Raw genomic sequence first — 13,559 nt, 5'->3', positions numbered from 1 at the left:
ATATATATATATATATATATATATATATAAAATATATATGGCGATTAAGCTACACTGAATATTCGGCGTTTCATCCACTCTAGGATTCCTCAGGCTTATGCGTTAGAGTGGATTAAACGCGGAATATTCAGTGTAGCTTAATCGCCATATATATTTCATAAATTACTAACTAGCTCTACCTACGTATTGAGCACTTTTGAAGTAAATACTTAAAGTTTACGCATAAATCTATACTTTCGTATATTAATTTCATGTGAGTAAATGAAGTAGTTATATATATATATATATATATATATATATATATATATATATATATATATATATATATATATATAGGGTGTTTCAAAAGTCTTGGGAACATTACAAATGCGTATATCTCATGAACTATTCCAGGTAGAAAAATGAAACTGGTGTCATTTTAAAGCTTGCTTAATCAAGTTTTTGGTCATACTAATGATTTTCGTCTTATCTTTCCATGTGCAGTAATGGCGTTCTCTAAACAAGACAAGGCGTTTTGCGTCCTACAATTTGCAAAGACTGAATCGTGGACATGTGTTCATCGTGCATTTCGCAGGAAATTTAAAAAAGAAGTCCCTGAAAGGAAACCCATTGTCAGATGGCATGCTAAATTTGTGAAAGATGGGTGTTTGTGCCCAAGTAAGCGAACAGGTCGCCCTTCAACTTCAGAAGATGCAGTTGAGCAAGTCCGGAAGCCTTTCAGCAGAGCCCCCGTAAATCAGTGAGAAGAGCCAGCAGGGAACTTCAGCTTGCTCCAGCAACTGTCTGGCGTGTCTTAAGGAAACGACTGCAAATGGTACCTTACAAGCTCAAGTTGGTCCAAAAGTTGAAGGACACTGATAAGCCACTTCGCCGTGACTTTTGCATTGCAATGCAAGAGAAGTTGGAAGATAACGGCTTTGATGACCGGCTTGTTTTTAGCGATGAGGCGACCTTCTATCTGAATGGCAAAGTTAACAAGGATAGCACTCGCATATGGGGTACTGAGTGTGACTTTTTCCTTTGGGGCTTTGTCAAGCAACAAGTCTATGTGCCGCCCCTTCCAAGAGATATTGACGAACTAAAGGCTCGAATAACGGCAGTTGTGGGAACCATTGACGTCAAGATGCTGGAACGCGTTTGGCAGGAAATGGACTATCGACTAGATGTCTGCCGTGTGACGAATGGTGCTCATATTGAGCAAGTTTGAAGATTCCCCACAAAACTTGAAACTTTAACCTTTCCAACGGTACCAATTTCATTTTTTAACTCCTAATAGTTTTTGAGTTATTAAAAATCTTTATATTCCCAAGACTTTTGAAACACCCTGTATATATATATATATATATATATATATATATATATATATATATATATATGTGTGTGTGTATATATATATATATACACACATATATATATATATATATATATATTAACGAGAAATTGGGTTCCTATCTCTTCGATTATCGTATAATAGGCGTCGTGTAAGTGTCAGTCAGTTTATTAAGTGTTCATTTCCGTATCTAACTGCGTTACTTTGCCATATGTTCTTTCCGTCATATCGTATCATCTGTCCTCATACGTTTTCAACTAAATAACATATGTTCGTAGAGTTCTGGATTTTCAAATATTTTACATAGAAATCTGTACTTTTGCAAACATTTTGGCAGCTGTGTAACGGTTTTTCAGCGTGGATGTATTGTACTTCCCTCCTCTTCCCTCCCCCTCTCACGCCTACTCTCTTTATTTACCATATTCCCCTCCAAAAAAAAAAAAAAAACTCTACTGTCCACATTCATAAACTATTCACCCCCAACTTTTCTTTCAAAGTATAATCTACACGCGGATATTTCTTTATATACAAAACTAATTCAACTGTGATCCTTGTCTCAATAAATGTCTTTCTTTTGTCTGACGAGGTGGGTATTTGAATAGAAACTTTATCCAAATATGTATAATATACATCTAATAATGCTTGTATATATAGTCATCCACTAGGTGTGTCAGAATTTTGAGGGACTTTTTGACACCCCTAACACAAAACTGCGAATATGAAATTTTATGCTCTTTCCAATAAATCGAATATAATATTTTAGCCAAACGTTTTTTTTTAATTGACCCACCCCCATTTTGAAATGTCTATTCAAATGAAAATAATTAATTTTCCCACCTCAAATTTATATATCACAAATTGAAGATAAAAGATTAATAAATAAAATAAGCGTATTTAAAACAAAAAAAGAACAGTTATTTGCAAATTTATTTGTTAAGTCCAAAGTTAAATTTTTTTTTAAACCACCTTGATTTTTTTTTTTGATTTTTTGAAGTGAAACCTTATAATCTGTCCAGAAAATTTCGTAGAATTACGATAATTTTTACGATTTCAGTCAATGCTTTTTTTTAGATATTTTTTTTTTAAACTTTAGCCATAAAGAAAAAATAAAATATATTAAATCAAAAACTTATGCATTTCTTGGAGAAAAGAAAAAAAAAAGAAGAAAAAATTATTCGAGTGGATTTTTAAGGCAAAAAACTGATGAGGAAAATGTCATTATTTTCCATATATGGTGTCACATATTTCTTCACGCACAAGGCTAGACGGCTGACGCGAACGTGTTGTTTTTGCCTTTTTCTATCCATCCGTATTTCAAAAAACAGGAAGAATTTATTAACTCCCCCATTTTATAAACTTTTGCACATTTTTTTTTCTTTTTGCCTTTATGACTAGCTGTCATGTGACGTTTTAATTGTCAGCAAAAAATTGTTAGCTTCACCCTAACATTCATTTCCTCTGGTGTATTTATTTTATTTACTTTGATTATGACATCGTTAACCGTTTGGAGTTAAAAAAAAAAATATTTTAGTAATAAGCATGCAATATGGAAAGAAACAAATTTTAGTACAATCGACAAACTTTCAAGGTGGCTGTGGGGAAAATAGTGAAGGCTTTCTGCAAAAACGTGCTCGTGTCTATATGTTGCGCGGGCTGAGAAAAAAAAACGAAAACGTAGTCTTTTAATGTCCACGATCTCGAATAGTTCTCGAAAAATCGCATCTCACACGTGATTTTAAGGTGTGCCCGGGTACCATAAAAGCAGGCTGCTGAGAGGGGGTGCGTAGAAGCGTTCAGACCTGTGTAGAGTGAACATCGTCAGACTTTTCCGAACTTGTTTACATTGGACTTGAAGGCAATGATATTGTAGTCGGTCAAAAAGCAAGCCCGCAGAACAGTGTTCCATTGGCGGGCAGTTCTAAGAAAGAAGCGTTCATACCTGTGTATAGTGTGTAGGACTGACCTGAGTCACCCCTAAAAGCCAAGAAGTAGGACGAAAATAATACCATTCCCAAAAAATAATAGTTTCTTAGCCTTCTCATAAACCGAACATAGACCAAGAACTGCTATCCAGAATCCCCCGTCATCTCCCTCTCCCTTTATCTCTCTCTTTCTCTCTCTTTCTCCCCCTCTCTCTCTCTCTCTTTCACTTTAACCAAGCCCTAGCCAGCATGACAGGCGAGTGGCCAGTACACTCTTAGCCCCTGAACCAACAAGACGTACGTTGCCGGTGAACATTATTAACAAGAGGTGTACACTCTCTAAAATGTAAAAAGGCAAATAAAGTTTTTCCTTTTAAAGGTTAACATTTGTATTACTTTTATCATTCCAACTACCACTAATAAAGACAAGTGCCAGCCAGTGTTACAAGCGAACATCGTCGTGCGACTCAGACTCTTCCGATTCAGTGGCAGCCCGATTGCTTCTTTTTTTTTAAGACTAAATTCGCTAGATTTGGGACTGTTCAAAAGCTTATAGCGATTAGCTTTTTTAAAAAGGTCAATCTGGCAACCCTGCCCGAGTATTCCTCTCTTGGTCTCTCGAGAGACACTTAAAACTTCTTAACTCCGTTAATCGCTATAAGACTTGCTGCGGCCATACATAGTGTTCATCTACGGATATACTTATCTTGAACCTATCATAGACACTTGAAATCGTGTCGTGTTCGTCGGCGAGTACCTCAAGAAACATATTATACATAAGTTTAAATTAATAGACATTAAGTCAGAGTGTGTACTGAAGCTTACTTGTTTAAAAAGAAGAGATTTTATGTGTCAAAGTGGTTCAAAGGTCAAGATATTAAATACCCACCGCGGCGATAAGTAAGAAATAATCCCGGTAGGGGAAAAGAGAGACAATTAATTTTCTTTCTCTACTATTTCCGTGTGGTTACGGCGCTTCCTTTTAATTTTAGAGGAGAGACAAAATGAGGTACGTGGTCATTTTTAATTTAAAAGTGAAAGAAAGTTTTTTTAAAAAAACTTACAAGTAAATTATCTATATATTAATGCGATAGCGTGTGTGTTCTTTTGTGTGTCACTCTTACATTCGGGTCTTTTAATTGTTATGTTCTTCTATTTCTTGTCATAAATAATTTTACCAAGAATTCTTCATAAGTTTTTGTTTCGGTTTCGATTATGACTGAAGGAACTCAAGTTATATATATATATAAGTTTTTATTTCAGTTTCGATTCTAGCTAATGCATCCAAGTTATATGGATATTTTTTTTATTTTTGAAACCGCAAGTTTATAACATATAAAAATCGATAGAACAATTACTCTACAATTCTGCAAGAATTAAAATATCATATTTACGCGTACTTTACGACCAGGCTTTACCTTTTTAACTTTAAAAATGGCGCCCGACTCTCTCTTTGACACGGTAAGTTTGGAAAAAGAAGTTAAAAATAATTAAAAAACTAGACAAAATACTGTTAAAAACCCACCGAATATATGTCAACTTATGTCACGATAACATATATTGAGCGAGTTTCTAACAGTATTTTGTCTAGTTTTTTTTTAATTTTTAACTCCTTTTCTCTAACTTACCGTGTCATAGAGAGAGCCGGGCGCCATTTTTAACTTTCCAACACATCGGTAAAAACTGTATGTTTTTTTTCGAAATTAATAAACATGTTACATTAAATAAAAACACTAAAAACATCCAATTAGGTAGAAAAGTAACTTATCTTGCGTTTGATATCATTTATTTGTTATATATTTGTTTGTTTTTGACAACTTTTTCGAGTCTATGTGTATAGTAAAACAAACCCCGACCTTTTTTTTCCGAACTAAAGCTAAGGGAAATTAGCTCTATTATTATCTAGGGTGCTCGGTAAAAATGGCACCGGTAGAAATGGCACCGGTAAAAATGGCACTGGTAAAAATGGCACCGGTAAAAATGGCACCGGTAAAAATGGCACCGGTAAAAATGGCACCAAAAGGTGCTACTGAAGCTATGGGGTCCCTAATTCTAACCTCATTTTGGGTTTTGTAAAAGTTCCTATTTTCTTGCCGTCAACGAGGGCAGAGTTAGACACAAGGTCGATTTTTAATATCCAGCCCCCCCCCCCAAAAAAAGAGGCAGTTTTCATCGGAACAAAAGATTACAATTACTTCAGTTTATCTAAAGGTTCTTATTTAATTGCACCTCGCTAGGGCAAAGTTAGACACAAGGTTGGTTTTAAATCTGGGGAATATCCAGCTCCCCAAAAAGGGGCATTTTCGATCGGAACAAAAAATTACAATTACCTCAGTTTAGAAGCATTGTTTATCTAAAGGTTCTTATTTAATAGCACCCCGCGAGGGCCAAGTTAGACACAATGTCGGTTTTTAATTTGGTGACTATCTAGCTCCCCAAAATGGGGTACTTAGGACTAATGAATCGCAACTTATCAAGGATAAAACACACTCGAGGATAAGGGTTAATGTGGAAATTTTCAATTACACTAAACAAAATGCATCTTTTCTGGACAAGTTGTAGTTGTATTTTTGGGTTCTATTTTCATAATGAATCGCTAGTTATCAAGAATAAAACACACACGGGGATAAGTTTTTTTCCCTAAAACAAAACAAAATAAAAATGATCCAGAAAAGATGCAGTGCACTTTGTTTAGTGTAATTAAAAGCTCCCTGGTTGACACTTATCCTCGACTGGCTTTTATCTTTGATAAAAGAAAAAAACTAATTTTGGTGCACTCTAAATTTATTTTATCATTGAATGTATTTTATCGTTGATAAGTTGGGCTTTGCCATTTTTTCTTATTTATCCAAAACTGCTATTATTGAATAAATATTGAACTCTGGAATGTTTCTGTTGAACTCGAGAATCTGCACAGAATTTCTGTCGGAGGTTGCATCGACTGATACGTTAACAAAGTGTAGTATCACTTCTGATGCTACACTCCACCTATTATCTCCCCGTTTAATGAAGAATTAATAAATCCTTTCAGACTGAGACAATTTTAATTTTTGTTCTGATCCAGAGTTCCTCTTGTAGGAGAGCTGGATATTGCCCACATAAAAAAAACGACCTTGTGTCTAACTTTGCCCTCTTGGGGAAGCAAGTAAATAGGAATACTCAAGATGAGAATAGTAGTCCAAAGCTGGAATGGGAACAGTAACACAAAATTCTCAAAGCTAAACTGTATCAATGTTGTTAATTACCAAAAATAGTTTTATTGCCTTATTAACAAATTCAACAGACACATAAACTAAAGTGAAAGATAACACGTGTTGTCGCGTATACGTGCGAAAAGGTTTTATGGCCAATTCATCTCATAGTTTCATGCTCACAGTTGAGTATGAAACCGTTCTGGGGGACATTTCTGGGGTCAATCGGTCACTGAGTATATTTCTGACATAAAATTATAAACTGATTCCAATATAAATAACAGCTTACTGACCAAATATGACAGAGTTCAGTTTTGACTCACTAAAATAGGTACTTATACATGTTTGACACCTCGAGAGTACAGACAACGTTGAAATAATAACTATTTAGAAAGCCATTCTTAACATGGAGGTGGGGTGAACTATTTTGCACTTTCACCTAACAATTTAATGAAATAAAAGTAACATTATTTTTTTTAAGTTCTTATTTCTTTCAGTATCAAACATCCATAAGTACAATACGTTCGTTTGTTTACAAAATAAAAAAAGTTTATTTCCGCACCAAGGGGAGAGGTCATTGAATATTTAGGCTGTGAACTATAAGACTCAACGCACAAGGAGTACTTAATTTTAAAGTATAAAAATGTATCGAACTATAATTTTAAAGTTTTAATATTTCTTTTTAATGAGTGATTCATAATCGAAAAAAAATATGCTAAAAACATTTATAGATTGTTTTTAGTATTTTTTTTGGGGGGGGGTTACATTAAGGTTGTATAAAATGTATCAAAATATAATTTTAATTCATCAATGTAGTAATTTAAAAAACATGAAATATTTATGAAGAAACTTCTTTATATTTGAGTTTCATAAAGGGGTCGATAACTCGTCTCCATTGCCGACATGTTGCAATGCAGGAGTTCCATAAAAAAGAAACGACACTAAGTGTACATAAATTACGAGGAACGAATAACATAATGTTGATTTCTGATTTTAATATCAGAAGCCGTCATCAAATGGACTGTTCTTAGCTATAATTGTTTATGCCTAAGTTATTTTGTTTGTATTTTTGAAAAATATATAAACTGCTTATTTTTATTTTATTTTTTACTTTTAGCATATCTTGCGTTTGGTAGCATTTATTTGTTGTATATTTTACTTTTTCATTTTGTTGTCTATAGTAATAAATGTTCGATAATTCTTATTTTTAAGGCATTTATTAGTATAGACATCGAATCGAATAAAGAAACAAATAAATAGAAGTAACTAATTAAAATAAAAGGAAGTTGTTTGTAAATAAGGGAGATTTTTTAAATTTATTTCTGCCCAGTGTTCAACTTATAATAGGGGAGAAGAGGTGAATGAATTACCACACAGATGAAAAAAGTTATTTCTGACACCTGTGACGTAATAGCACTTTGGGAAATCTCAAAACGAGATTCGCAGTTAGGATCTATTTAAATTTGACTAACTTCTCATTATTTTCTGTAACACCGGTGACGTCGCAGTACATGACCTAACTTTTGGAAAACTCAAAACGAGGGTAAAATTTGAGACCAGATCGGTCGTCTAGCACCCTTTTTAATTCGACAAATTTCGCACGTTTTCCCATTTTAATATACTGTGAGATATTTATGCATGTTCTCGTTTTGTCATTTTTCTCATTAATCCATTACGTGCCATTTTTACCGGTGCCATTTTTACCTATTTATTCACTTGTGCCATTTTTACCGGTGCCATTTTTACCGGTGCCATTTTTACCAGTGCCATTTTTACCGGTGCCATTTTTACCAGTGCCATTTTTACCGGTGCCATTTTTACCAGTGCCATTTTTACCGGTGCCATTTTTACCGGTGCCATTTTTACCGGTGCCATTTTTACCAGTGCCATTTTTACCGGTGCCATTTTTACCAGTGCCATTTTTACCGGTGCCATTTTTACCAGTGCCATTTTTACCGGTGCCATTTTTACCGGTGCCATTTTTACCTAAATTCATTATCTAGAGGTATGGAAACTTCTCGAACAGTCTTACTTTTCGATATCAAAGTAACATTTTTACTTATTTATTCCCTTTTGCTATTTTTACCAGTGCCATTTTTACCCGATCCATTTTTACCGAGCACCATTAATTTTACATGCCTGGGTTTCTGCTAGCGCTGTGATGATGGCTTTACTAACGTCATAAATTATAAACGAATAGAAGAAGAAAGAAGAAAGAAAGCAATAAAACTTTATATTCTTTATATCTACTTCCTTAAAGACGTTTCACGCATACTTGCTAAAAGAATCGGTCAAACTAGCGATCGCGATTAACTCATTTTTTAAAATAAAATCACGTGTACCAGTGTACAAGCCTATTGAAAATATTTATTTAATTTTGGGGAGGGGGTAGCCATATGATAAACTAGTGGAGCGGGAGCTTTCCCTGCATTTCTCCAATGATTCTAGTTTTCCATTTCAAAGTACCATTTTTTACATATTTATTGTATTTATTAGCTACCCACCAAAATAAATTAGGCACAAGGCCGTTTTTAATGTGGGGTAAAAACCAGCTCCCCTAAAAGTAGGCAAAAAGGGGGCACTCTGGTTACCAAAAATGATAATTGTCCCAGTATACAGGGTTTCCCCTCCATTGGCTGGTACAAATTATCTTAAGTGCAGCATCTGCAGAACAGATACTACACTTTAATCCCGGCCCGAAGACCAAGAACTACAGAAAAAAGGCAAGCCTATTTTCTATTCACTTTTGACATTTTTACCGGTGCCGTGCCATTTTTTACCGGGGCCATTTTTACGGAAATTCGTTCACAATATATTATAGTCGGTGCCCGGAAAACTCGTACCCGAAAAACTCCCCCCCCCCCCCTTTGCTAGGTAGGAAAACTGGTCTCTTATTGAATAAATATCGATTGAAAACACATTTTATGACCGTTCTTGAAGATGTTGTTTTTAAAAGAGACTATGCACCTCCATAATATTTTTAAAAATTATTTTTAACTCTTATTTTAAAAAAATAAACTTAATCACGGAGTCAAGACACGAAAAACGGAACCAAATATTTATTTTAAAAAAAGACTCTAGTTTTAACACTTTTTGTGTTATTAAGAAACAAAAAGAAAAAAAGAAAACACGTATAATCAAAGAAAGCAATTATTTTATTAAGAATAATTAATTCAGTTTAAATAATTCTTGTGTTATTACAAAATAACAACAACAAAAAACACGGTACTTATGTAATTTTGGTACCGCGCTGAAATAATAACGTTATTATTTCGAAAGCTATTCTTAACATTAGGGAGGGAAGGGTATCGTTTAAAAGTCATTTCGAGGTCACTTGTGCAGGATGCAGACGGTGGCTATTTTTAGAACCGATAACTCCAATTTTTTCTTTGTCAAATAACGCGGCTAATAAGTAACAAATAAGATATTTTCTGAATTGTAAAAACATTTATTTAAAAGTCTGCGTAAGAAAATATAATTTTAATAAAACAATTTCGTAATAAAAATATCATTAGATTTTTATTAAGTAAAATAGCTTCTTTTTTTTAACAAATAAATAATTTAAATGAAACATCTTTTTCAATTAAAGCAACTTTGAAGGGTCACCAAAAAATTAATAATTTAAATGTTTTGACAGTGACGCGCCACATGGCGACAGTTTAGTGAAACGCACCAAGAAAAGATGGCCGCCGTGCGCTAGCAGTATCAGAATTTGGGGGAAATTTTCAGGCGAGTCGCCATTTTGAATATACACCTATATTTCTATCAGATTTTAATAATAGTAAAACGTAATTTAAACCCGTAAATTTTATTTCAATAAAACGAGCAAAGACCAAATTTTAATATCATAAAAGTTTTAATAGAGAAATAAACAATTTTATTTATTTTTCCTTCGATTTCTTCACTTAACATTACACGGATTGTTGAACAATAACATTACTTGAATCTTACGATAATTATTTTAACGGCAAAATAAAGAACTTACCTGGTTAATGAGTAAGATATGCTTTCTTTTAATCTTCCTGTATGAGAATTTATTCATATTTATGTATTATAATCCATGTATTTTTTAAATGGAAGGATTTTTCCAACAGACATCGCGACCACGCGTGGCTTTCAAGCAACTTGTAACGACACTGGAAGTGAAAAATTATCTCTTACTTATGTACGGAGGCCTATAAGTGTAAAAAAAAAACACTAATTCAGAAACCTTAATAATCTCGATATTGGATTATATTCCTTCAAATTTTCCACTTTTAAAGGTTTTCGGAGGCGCTGAAAACGGAAATAACCATTTATATATACGGCAAACGAAACTAGTAGTTTCCAAGATAAAAAATTTTACAAATGGTCACAAGGTGGGGGGTCACTTTTCTATAATGATGTGACGTCAAATGGGCACCCACTTTATGGCCACATTGCAATGAACAGATTTAAGGGAGATAACTTGTCCTTTTTTTATTTTTGTGCCTTTACGCTAGCGTAAATAAAAAACTGGGAGTTTTCATTTTTTCATTAACACGAATTACGATATGACGCAGATATGCAATGTTATTTTTTTTTTTAATATCTTAAAGAAATACCTGAATTTTTTTTTTTTTATTATACTATAAATCTGCATTATCCGATTTCGTCTTTTTTTTATATCGAAAAAAAGGAAACCAGGAATTAAATATAAAAATATAAACTGATCGACCATTAATTACTGGAACATTCTAAACAAAAATTAAGCTTCCACGTAAAAAAAAAAACAAAAAAACACGTGGTTATCGAAAAAAGAAGAATTTAAATTTTGGACTTTACCGGTAAATTTACAGATAAGTGATATTTTTTGTTGTTTTAAATTTGAGTATTTTATTTATTCATGTTTTATCTTCAATTTGTGATATATAAAACGTGCCAAACAAAATTAATTATTAAAATTCTCATAGACATTCCAAAATGGGGGGGGTGAATTTATAAAACAACGTTTGTCTAAAATATTATATTTAGTTTATCGGAAAGAGCATAAAATTTTACATTCACCCTGAAAAAAACGTAACAATTGAACGAATAGGAAAATTTTGATAGATTTTTAAAGTTTAAAAATTGAAAAATATTCATCTCATGAAAATCAATTGATTTCACTACGTAACAAAATGGCTTCCCAGAGCGCACGCACGCACTTTGTAAACAATGTTTTTTAAACAATGAAAAATAATATTTCTATTATTTTTTAAACAACTTAAATAGTTTATTTTGGAAGCATATTCTATAAAGAAAATAAATAACCCACTTTAGAAAGAGAAATTACGAGTTTTCTATATTTTAATCGCAGTTTTCTGTTAGGGGTGTCAAAAATTCCCCCAAAATTCTGATACTGCTAGCCGTGCGCATACTGCAGAAGTGTTGTTTCACGAACAAAAAATGTGTTAAAACTAAATTAATTTTTCAGTAATTCATGGAGAACGTGGACCCTGCATAAATGGTGTTTTTATTTAATGATTGCTCCCTCAAAGCGTTTTTTTTTTCACTTTCTTCGTGACTTTATTTTTAACCGCGCGTGTATTTATTTTATTTAATTTTATTTTTTCTTTGTGTGAATTTAGTTCATACTTTTATTTAGTGCTTGTTTTTATTATATTTTTATTTCATTTTATTTTAATTTCTTTGTATTATCGTCTCCACTGAATATTATTATTTTGTTAAATTATGTTTTGATACATATTTAAATAATGCTTTTGCCCCCCCCCCACCCAATTTTGGGCCTCAAATAGTACTTTCAAAAAGTTTTCCTGGTTAAATAAACCAAAGAAAACCTTTTGCGCTTTAGAGGAGCATTCATTAAATAAAAATACCATTTATGCAGGGTCAACGTTCCCCGTAAAGTACCAATTTTTCTAAATAAAATATTTGTTTTATTATTTGATAATACAAAAACTGTTTTCTTTTTGTTTGTTTGTTTGTTTCGTAATAACACAAGAAATGTAAAAAACTAAAGTATTTATTTTTATAAATATATGGTTTCGTTTTTCGTGTCTTCCGTTCGGTTTTATTACATAATCAACCGTATGGTAGCTTGATTTTTTTTTTCCGAGCAGTGATGTTGGACATTACCTAAAAATATACAAATTTATTTTCTTTTGGAGAGAGTGGGGCTCGTTTTAAAACTATATCTACCTCAGTATTTTCTTTAATTTTCGGACATTTTTTTGTTGAAAAATATTTACTAAGTAATGTCGAATGCGACATTACTTGTTATTTCTTTTTAACTAAATAAACTCAATAAAATAAGTTTAAACACCAAAAGCTTTCAAAGCTAGGTAGAAAACGAAAACTTAGAAAAATTAAAACAACAGTAAACAAGTAAAAATATTTTTTTTAAATATTATGCGATGTGCAGTGCATTCTCTTAAAGAACGGTCCTAAAATGTGTTTTCTATCGATATTTATTCAATAAGGGACCAGTTTTCCTAACTAGCGAAAGGGAACGAGTTTTCCGGGGTTGAGTTTTCTGGGTACGAGTTTTCCTAAATTCATTATAGTCTACATTGCACTGTACAGAGCCTACTGCTGATTTTATAAAAATATTTGGGTTTGTTTTACTATACACAGACTCGAAAAAGTTGTCAAAGAACAAATATATAACAAATAAATGTTATCAAAGGAAAGATAAGTTACTTTTCTACCTAACTGGATAAGTTTTTAGTGTTCTTATTTAATGTAAAATGTTTAATCGGTTCGAAAAACATGCAGTGTTTATCGGTATATTTGAAAAAGACAAATGGCGGCTAGCTCGTTAAGTTTGGGAAAATGATTTCAAACTAAGAAATTATACAAAATACCGTTATAAACTCACTCAATATATTTTACTGTGACATAGGCTGACATGTATTCCCAAGTTGAAGAGTCATTGCCCCAAAACGACAAGGTACTACAATAAGGCTTACAAGGATGCCATTAGAGGCTATATTAAAGATGCGTCTTGGGGAAATATATTTTCTCTTTCCACTGAACAGTCCGCAAATGAGACAAAACATCAATAGAAGCACATGTCCCCACACGGAAGTTCTATAGTAAACCCCACTCTAGTCAATGGTTTACTTCTACTTGCACAGCTGCTATTGTTCAGAGGCA

This window comes from Euprymna scolopes, chromosome 40 (assembly GCF_053919585.1).
Source record: "Euprymna scolopes isolate OS-2025 chromosome 40, ASM5391958v1, whole genome shotgun sequence".
Taxonomy (NCBI): Eukaryota; Metazoa; Mollusca; class Cephalopoda; order Sepiida; family Sepiolidae; genus Euprymna; species Euprymna scolopes.
Note: the sequence above shows the minus strand (reverse complement) of the source record.